The following is a 10,880-nucleotide window of genomic DNA, read 5'->3' as shown; positions in this document are numbered from 1 at the left end:
CAGTGTGTAAGCTCAATCCATCAGTTTTCCTCAACTTAATCAGTCTTATTCAAGGATGAATGATCCCAAGGGAGAGATATTATAATACCCCGCATTTACTTAGCATAATCTAAGTCCCAATAAATGAGTATTCATATACAAATTTTCAAAAAACTCATTAGTTGTCAGTTTCGAGCCTACCATTGCGTAGGAAATTGAATTAGCTTTCTAATGATATAAAATTTGCCCAAATCCGATAACCGGGTAAGAAGTTATGGAGATTTTAAGTTTTAGTCATTAAACACCATCATTTTAACCCTTAGCGCATCGCGGAGCTATTCTAAATGATGATCGGCAATTTCCAGTGAAGGTGAGTGATCTTTGTGCATTGCGCCAAAGGCCAAATTAGCATTTGGTAGTTTTCAGTGTCTCTCCGCGATTCCACCGCGTCGCGGTGAGCTTTCAGGTCACAAACAAGGTGGCAACGCGATTACGCCATGTCGCGCCACCATGAATTTTCCCAATTGTCCCTTTTCCAGTGACTTGGCGTGATAGTGACGCGTCGCGCCCAGGGTGAAAATCAAGAATTTTTCCAGTTTTGCGATTTTAAATTATAGGGGCCGTTTGGTCTTTTCCCATGGCCCCAAATCCACCTAAACACGGGATTTAACCCTAAGAGAGAATTATTTGCTCACTTTTGCATTATTCTCTCAAATTAAAATCAACTCACTTCAAGAACAAGAACCCTAACTCTTAAATTCAAGGCCAAATCTCAAAAACTCTCCATTAATCCTCCTAAATTCATTATCCCAGGTATTTTAGATATTCTTCTATGGATTTCTTTCATCCATGGAGTCCAAGTATCCTATTTAAATTATAAAATTTTTGATCTTTTCAAGTTAATTGATTTTAAATTGTGATTTCACCCATGAATCTCCATGTACTATTGATTTTATACCATGATTCAATGAAATTATTGTTGTTATTCAATCCTCCATGTTTTAATATTATTGTTTATTGAATTAAACCATGATTTAATACTATTATGTCGAATTCATACTATTTCTATAAGTTCCATGACATTTCTATGATTGTTTTAAACTATGACCTATAAGTATTTGATAAAATTCCTACAAGAGTGATTGATTTAATAAAATCCTTCATACTTTGTCCCACAAGCTTTAGTGTCATTTTACCATTGTTGTTTTTTATTCCTGGGGGTATTGAATACCCAAAAACCATAGCTGTTTATATAGTCTAGTCTCAGTACATTATAGAATAGTCTTCAGATACTATGAGCATTATCAGAATAGTCAAATATCAGTCAGTTAAACTCAGAACAGTCTAGTATTTTAGTGTTTTCAGTTGGGAGTATGATTTATCACCTAGCGAGTGTAGGGATGGAGGCTTCTCTGTCAGATAGGCAGAGTCGCCAGTAGTCGTCCCTATACTTCAGAACTATGTAGCCAGCGTAGGATATGAGAAGTCGCCCGTCAGATTAGGCTTGACTATCTCGCAGGGGTCACCCATCAATTCAGGATATTTGGACATTATATCAGTTTAGTGGATCCATACAGCCAGTTTTAGTACCCGTGGCATGATATTAATACCGCTCCAATTAGAGTTACAGGTTGGACAACCCCAATTAGCTCAAATTGGGGAATGTCGGTTAGATGATACCTCCCATAATCTCAGATACAGTCTCAGTTATAGTCCCAATTCAGTTATTCAGTCTTAGTGTTGTTTGACCAAAGCATATAGAATTTAGTTATTTCAGTATTTTAAATTACAAATTTTACTCAGTTCATGTTATATACTTGGTCATGCATCTTTAGTATTTACAAATTTTCATGCATACTCAATATTTACAGATTTTCACATATTCCCAGTACCTAAAAATTTTGTGCTCTCTATTCAGTACTCTATGTTTTATATGCATATTCAGTTAATTATAAGTTCTGTTCATGAATCTATGCATATCAGCCTACCTCATTTAGCATACCAGTACATTTAAAGTACTGATTGCATACCTTTTTTTTTCGTTATGATGTATTATATCATAGATTCTGACGCTCAGTTCCTGACTTGTGATAAGACTTATCAGATCCTCAACAGTAGCAGTGGTGAGTCCTCATACTTCGAGGATAGGCTTACTTTATTTCATGTCTAAATTTAGTAGTTAGTTGGAGTTAGTTAGGGTCTGTCCCATCAACACACAGTCATTCAGTTTTAGAGGATTATCAGACATTAGAGTTAGTTATATAGTATTTAGACATTACAGTTAGTTATCCAGTTTATCAGTATTTTATCAGATTCAGTCAGTTATTTCTATAGACTCATATTTCAATTTTGAATTCATTTATTAAAACCTTATGGCATGTTAGTATTCTTTCGCATTTATGATAATGTTATCCAGTGCTCATAGCAGGTACCAGCTCATGGGTTAGCTTGTGGTCCCTCAAGACTGTAAGCAGCGTGTGACGCCCAGGGTGTGCTCTCAGGGCGCTACAAATTTAAACATGTATAACTTTTAATATACGTGGAATTTTTTAGCTCAAGACCCACCAAAAGATAGATAATTGAGTTAATTTTCTAACGATACTAATTTTCCCTTAATTCAATACCCGAGTGAAAAGTTATGCCATTTTTCGTGTGAGGCAGTAAGGGGTCGCGATAGCCCCGTAACGAGAGGGATGCTTGACCCAACTAGGGGTTGTGTCGAGAGAGATTCTTGACCCAACTAGAGGTCGTAACGCGGGGGCTATTCCCTTACAGTTTTAAGTTCTAAAGGTTCAAGGGGCACTTTGGTCCTTTTCCCTCAACCCAAACGTCCAAGGGACGATTTATAGCATCCAAAACGGCATTACTTGCCCATATTCCTCAACATTTCTCACGGAAAAACCCTTCTTTTTCCCAAGATCAATAATTCAAGCTTTCCTCTTAAGAACACAAGGATTCAAGCTTTAAATTCATGAATTCTTCAAGAATCCATCGAATTATGGTATGTGGGAGTTCATCCATGGTTCCCTTTCATCCATGGAACCCAAGAACCTTTTTGAATTTAAAGTTATGAGTTTTACATAATTTAAGTCCAAATTTATGATCGTTACATGTTAATATGAATTATATCGATAAAACTCCCATGAACTTAGATTATGTATCATGTTTACAAAGGGTCTTCGTTGAAATTGCCTTGATATGTTCGAATGGGGATTTTCACCTGTTAAATCATTAACCTATGTTTTTAATATTGAAATTTATGTGATTTTCATGGTTTTACTACCATGTTTTATCATATATTCCTCATGTGTTTTATTTCAAGTGGAATGAGCCAATATATATTTTGAATGTTATGATTTTCATATCAAATCCCTAAGTATGAATAAATTTATGTAGCCATGATATTTTCGCATGCTTTCTCATTCCCAGGAACAAGTTTAGGGACTCTACGTGTATCATGAAATTCCCATATCATGTTCAACTAGTTTTAAGATGAATCCCCAAGATATAAATTTTGCCATGTAACTCTGTTGTTCCCTCATGTTTAAAACATCCTTATATTCAAGCTATAATATTTACATGTTTGGAAGAAAGGCCCAAGTCCTATTTCACGTGAATTCCACATAAATCCTTAAATCATGATTTTAGTTATGTAATCATGCTATGATCCTATGTTTAAGGTATTCCCATGTCCAAGTTCATGATCCCCATGTGTTTCAGAAAATGCCCAAGTGATGGGTTTCTTTAAATAATGCATACTTATTATGGTTCAAAATGCTCTCATGTGTTCTTATTGTTATTGCTATCGAGTCCTGAGGGTTATGAATACTCAAAATTTAGCTGTTATCTAGTTTTCCAATATCTACCAAATAATTTCAGTTATACCATACGAAATATCATTCAGTTAGTGATATGGTTAGTTGTGAGTCCAATTAATTTAGCTCAGTCTGGTTTCAGTCCTAGTATCAGTTTACACATTAATAATTACCTCAGAATCCGTATGCACTGTTATTTTAAAAATACCATAACCTGAGCATATCAGTTATCAGTTATTAGTGGATACACCAGTTAGTATTTAGTGTCTTTCAGTTGGGAGTAGGATTCAGCAATGAGCGAACCCAGGGATGGGGGCATTCCCGCCAGCAGAAGGTTTGACCCTTAGTAGCAATCCCTGAGTTATAGAACTACATAGCCAGCATAGGTTTGAGATGTCTTCCTTCCAGTTTAAGGTTGACACATATCTCATTAGTTTCCTACCAGTATAAGGTTACTCCTTAGTCCTTCGAGACACCAGTTTATTGGATCCACACAGTCAGTATTAGTACCTGTGGCACGATACTAGCACCATTCTATCTGGGGTTACAGGTTGAACCCCAATTAGCTCAGATTGGGGCATATCGGTTAGATGATACCTCTCACAGTCTCAATTACAGTCTCAGTTACAATCTCAGTTTAGTATTTAGTTCAAAATTTAGTTCAGTTCTGCTTGACCATAGCATATAGTTATCAGTTATTTAGATATCAATATTTCAGTATTTCAGTTTATAGACTATTCCAGAATTATGTTATACACTTTGTCTTGCATTCTCAGATAATAAAGTTTACACGCATTCATGCTCAGTTATTCCATATTGCTCAATTAGTCCTTACCTCATATGTATAGTACTCTATAGTTTCAGTCAGTTATTTAGACTAAGTACAGTTCATTCTTACATGACCAGTATTCAGCTATCAGTCATTCAGTTAATTAGATAAGTTAATACGTTTATGCACTCATGCTCAGTGCGATTGTATATTCAGATCCTCAATTTATGTCAGTCTCCATCACATAGTTTCAGACCCAGTATCCATACAGTATTCATATTTTACTGTATCCCAACTTCAGTTCTAATTATATCATTAAAGAAAAGTTTTATAGAAACTAAGTGTAGAGATTCACCATCTTATCAGAGTATGTTTGTCACTCATACTTTAAGATGTTTTTAGCTTTCAGTTTATTATAGCCTATTGGTAAGTCTACTTACCCTTAGCATGCATGTTTTAAGATTATATATGAAATCAGTTTTACTTATTGCATTCACCCCTGCATACTCAGTACATTCTAGAAGTACTGATCCACATATACGTCTGTGTGGTTACATTGTTTCATAATGTAGGTACTATTTGTAGCCGCACATCACGATCAGACAGATGTAGATTTTAGTCAGCAGGTAATGAGTTCTCCTACTTCAGGAACTCCAGATAGTTTTGGTTCATGTACAGTTTATTTATTTTCATGTATATTGATTAGTGGTAGTTGGAGGCAGGTCCCAACTATCTATAGTCAGTATAGTAGAGGCTTCATAGATGTCAGTCGGCGTCAGTTATGTAATTTCAGTTTCTTCCTTCAGGTTTATCGGATTGTAAAAACTTTATCAGTTACATACTATATCTGAATTTCAGTATGATTATGTTTCTACACAGCAGAACTTGTTATTTAATGTATTATAATTCAATTGCTTAACAGTATGCCAGTTCATGGGTTAGCTTGGGATCACTTTTGGTTCCAAGCACTGTGTGATGACTAGGGAGTAGTCTCAGGTTGTTACATCATCCTCCGAAGGAAGATCATCCCCAGGAAAATCAAATTCTCAAGGATCGTCATACGGATCCTCATTTAATTCTCCAGTTATACAAATGGAAAACAAGAAATGCAAATCATCGTCATCTCCTTTAATTCATCTGGAAGATATTCCAGAGAACAGTCTGTTATACGAACAGTTACTGGCCTATCTAGCCTCGAAAAAGAAAAGTGATACATTTGCTTCTATAGCTAAGAAATAGGACAATGATGATATCAAGTCCTACAAAAAAATAAAAAACAAAGAAATGATATTTCCTGTTGTTAACTCTGAGATTCAGAGGAGAAATGAACCATGGAAGATACTCCAGAAATATTTGATGAACACTTTATATATGCCGGGTAAGTCATACAAAACTCGTACTTATTATGAGACTATTCTCACTTCTACAGGCAGTGCAAATTTTGACCACTTTGTTAGGTATAATACAGAAGAGAATGTTTATAACTTCTCAAATCTTATTATTAAATGAATTATATCCATTGAAGATTGGGGGATGACCACAATGACCAAAAGACAAATCAGTCTTAAAGGATCTCGTATAAATTTTACTTATTGGGATTATATCCAAGCCTTTGATAAATTGCTTTATTATAATAATGATCGACATAAATATACTGGGTTTATAAAAATATATGCAAAGATATTTCAAAAACCAATTCCTAACTGGTTTTTGAACTGGTGGTCATACCAGGGTCCAACCACCAAGATATTGCCAAATCCATTTCTTAAGTTATACAAAGAATGGACCCAAGTTTCTCCAAAGTTAAACGAGCTACATCACGCAGATCCTATCTGTAATCTTGAAAAAAATTGATCAAATCTACTTCTTTATTGAATTTTCAATTCCATTGATACACAAATGGGATCCAAAATTGGGATTCACGGGAGAACAGATCCCTTGTTTATACATGGTATTTTATAATAATTTTTGGGATAAATTAATGCAGAAAGATCCTAAAACAAATATTTTCCATGGATAAGAACTTCTGGACTCTATTACAATTAAAGTTTAGGAAGATGCAGTAGTTCTCGAAATGATATTATTGACGACGGTGCGATTAAGCACATTGCTAGAAGGATCTTCGTGCAAGATGGAGATAGAATTGAAATGATAGAAAAATACTTGAAAGAAGTTAAAAGAAATGTACTTCAATTTGTTAATCAATATGATAAGGCAGACACTTCAATGAAGAGTGTGACCAGCGATGATATCGTCGAAGAAGATATTCAGGACTCTCAAATTATCCCCTCAGATAAGATACTATCTGACGATGCCATTGAACAAACGGAAAAATTCCTTAGGAAATTAAAAGGAAAAATAAAATATAAGATATACTGTTTACACAGTAATTACACTATGCATGGGACCCAGATGTGGGACCCATTTTTACTGTACATAGATTTCTATACAGGAGATATACTGTGAAATGGACCCGAATGTGTGACCCGTATTACTGTTCATAGATTCCTTTCTTTTCCTATATAGAGAAGCCTTTATTTTTTAGGGAAGGCAGAAGTTTTGGGGAAGAATTCTCGCTCTACTCTATTAATTGCTCTCTTGTATATTTCTTTCAAGTGTGAATTAAGATCAACGTTAACACTATTTTGGTATTTCTTTCGTCCATATAAGGTATTTATTTATTCTCTTATTTTGAGTTATTTACTTACTTTCTCTCCCTCTCCGACCGTGACTATGTCCGGCTAAGTAGTTTTCATATCTATGTTGGAGATCTAACTTCTTGTGTATAATAACCATGAAAGATCTAGACTCTATCAAAATATAAAGGAATTTCTCTATAGTTTCTTGGCTTGGTTCCGAGATGGTGGTATAGTCTAAATTGGTACTGCTTTTGTTGGTTTCGTCTTAGTGACTAAGTTTAGCAAGCTGTGACTCTTAAGCCCGTTAAAGTTAAAGAAAAGGGCATCCTTTTTCACGGTTAGAATCGCTAGACACATGGGCTCAACTCAAGTATGTACCCTTTGCTCGGGTAAAAGATTAATACTTTCATACAGTCATTAAGCTATAAGAAATTCTCGTATATTTTGGTTCTTCCTATATCATAGGTTTGGATGGCTGTGCGGATTACCGCCAGACCTCCAATTCTGTCAATCTGGACTCAGATCTTTAAACAAATTAGTTAATTCATCAAATTTTTTATCAAGAGAACTGATATCTTCCCCTAAAACTTTAACATAGAAGCTCAAATAATTATTTTGAGAAATTAGATTATTAATTTCAGTGATGCTTACCTTCTCAACTTCATTATCAATGAATTTCTGGAAAGTAAAAAAAGTGATACTTGTATTATTAGGGAAAATGAAAAGTGCATGTGTCGGGTAAATAGCTTTAACAATATTACCACTAACATCTTTGCAAGAACGTTCTAAAACCTTTATGTATAAAGGCAAATAAGTGGTTATAAACCAAGGAACAAAATGAATAATTTGATTATGCAAGGCACAGATTTCATAGAATTCTTGAGAAATATTATTTAATTCATTAGAACTATAGGTCTCGAAAAACCAGGTTCTAAATTGATTCACTTTTTTATCGAAAAATTCTCTTTTAATATAATTTCTTGCCTGGGATCCAGGACTAAAATTAATTTGGTGTGGAATCATCAAGTATCATTTGGGTCAAAGTTCATTTCAGAAGCAGTAGGGATATCTCTATCTGAGATATTATCATTAGCTTGAACAATATTTATTCGAGGATTAATCTCAATCTTTTCTACAAATCTTGTAGAAATAGAATCGATCGTATGTGACAAAGCAGCACGACTTCTGGCTGGACCATATGATGGTTCTACCGAAGAAATATGATGCATAGAAGGTAATAATTTAGGCATTGAAAATGAATGTCTATTATAAATAGGAGGCTTATCATCAAACTGAATACAGATTCGCCCATCCGAATTCTGGGTAACATGCGAAAGGTCTCTAATCATCAAGTCATGAGTAACCTGACTCGGAGATATAACAAAATTTAAGGTCCAAGTAGTGGGAAAATCAATTTCATCCTATTTGATAGGTCTCCTAGTGGTGACCTTAGACCTTGCAAACTTAGTTTCGACTAATATAGTTTGATCTGATCTATCGTATAACTTACATCGAAAATTTAAACTAGACAACAATCTATAAAAAATCCTATATGACAAACATATAAGTTTAGATCCAGGCGCATAATTATAACCATGTGTTTTTACATTTAATGTCAAAGCATCAAGTATATTCACATCAGTCAAAGATAATTGTAAATTTGGCTGAGTATTGAGATAAACTGGACCATAGGCCACAGTGGATTCAATTGAACCCATCAGAGGCGGAGGCGAGAGGGCGGAATTTTAGTTAGCAAGAGGTAAGGCATAACCTAGAGGCGATGGGACCTAATCCCCATGGATCTTTCAATATAGTAAAATAGTGTTATAAAGCAAAAATCTATATCTATAATCTATATCTATATCTATAATCTATAATAACATATTAAAAGTGTGAAATGCCTTAGAAATGTTGTTTGAACTTTTTGTCCTTCGTTAAAAGTCTTTGTTTTAGACAAAGTCGTCTTTTCACTATATTTTCCTAATATTTAAGAGTTGAAAATTAATTAAATATATTTATGGTAAAACCTTTTCTTATTAGAAGTCATTAGAATTAATGATAACTAATGTTTTTTTCATTAGTTTAAGAATTCTATATCAACAAAATTTGATTTTAAGAAAATTTGAAAAATCTAGAAATAAATATAAAAAGTCAGAATAAGAAAAATTTCAGAAGTATCAAATTTCTAAAAGTTTTAATTACATAATAAGAATGTAATCAATGATTTGTAAATATTTGATTTTAAAAATAATAAAAGATTTTAAATATAGAAAAAAAATTATACCACAAATATGGTTCACATAATCCATCAACCACTTGGGATGAAATATATTATATGCTTATACTAAAGTATATGTTTAGGTTTAAGTTATTATATTAAAGTGTGAAAAATCTTTGAAAAGCAATTTGAACTTTTTACAATTCATTAAAATCTCCACAATAGACAAAATTATTTAATTTTTAATAACCAAATGTTACATGTGCGAGGCATGTACGGTTAAACTAGTTATTAAAAAATTAAAAATATGACTAAACAAACTCACAGAAAATAAAACTTCTAATATAATTTTTTAAATGAGAGAAGTTTTAATTACCCCTGAACTTGTAACGTTTTATTTAGTGTACATCTAAACTATTGGTTGTCTTAAATGCCACCCGAAACTTGTTATTTTAATACATCGAGTATCTCTTTTGTGGTCCAAAGACCACAATCGTGTAAACACGCGCGTACACGGTAGAGAAACTATTTGTGTTTGTCCACGTGGATAAATAATATTCACTTCCCTCATATTTATCCTATATCAAAAAATAACCCAATTTTGCCCTTAATTCTCCAATTTTTCTCTAAAAAGATTGTGTTTTTGACTTTTTCTCTACTCCGAAATAGAGAAAGGTTTAATTTTTGTCGATCAAGTAAGTATTATCTAAAAAAAATTATATTTTTTTATTTATTTTCTTTGTGTTAAAATATGGGGTTGTTTTTTCCGATTAGTGTTTCATAATAGTTTTCGATTACTATGTCGCTTAGGACTTTGAAGAGACTCACATGCACAAACAAGTTTCTATTATAATTCATGGAGTAAGAAATTACAATTTAAGTTAGGGGTGTGCAAAAATCGAACCGATCAATAAATCAAACCAATAAAAATGTTATTGGTTTATTGTTATTAGGTAAACTATTTTTTAATGATTTTAGAGAAAATGCACTATTTCCACCCTGAACTATAAACAAAATTGCTAAGACACACTCCAACTTAAAGGGGGTCCTATTACCCCCGAGACTAATTAAAATAGTATTTTTGGCAACCTTAAGGCCTACGTGGCATATACGTGGCACACTGCGTGAATCAACATATTGAAGGTCCACATAGGCACACGTATGTGCCACGTAGACACTTAAGGTTGTCAAAAATATGGTTTTAATTAGGTCAGGGGGTAATAGGACCCCCTTTAAATTGCGGTGTGTCTCAGCAATTTTGTTTATTGTTCACGGTGGAAACAGCGCATTTACTCATGATTATAAAAATAAAAAAGTTGGGTTATTAGTTTGATTTTGGATTTTTTATTGAGTTTTTGGGTAAATCGATAGCTCAATAAGAATTTACAAATTTACTATTTTACACCTACTTTATATATATATATATATATATATATATATATATATATATATACAACCCT

Source organism: Capsicum annuum, chromosome 8 (genome assembly GCF_002878395.1).
Source record: "Capsicum annuum cultivar UCD-10X-F1 chromosome 8, UCD10Xv1.1, whole genome shotgun sequence".
NCBI classification, from domain to species: Eukaryota; Viridiplantae; Streptophyta; class Magnoliopsida; order Solanales; family Solanaceae; genus Capsicum; species Capsicum annuum.
Note: the sequence above shows the minus strand (reverse complement) of the source record.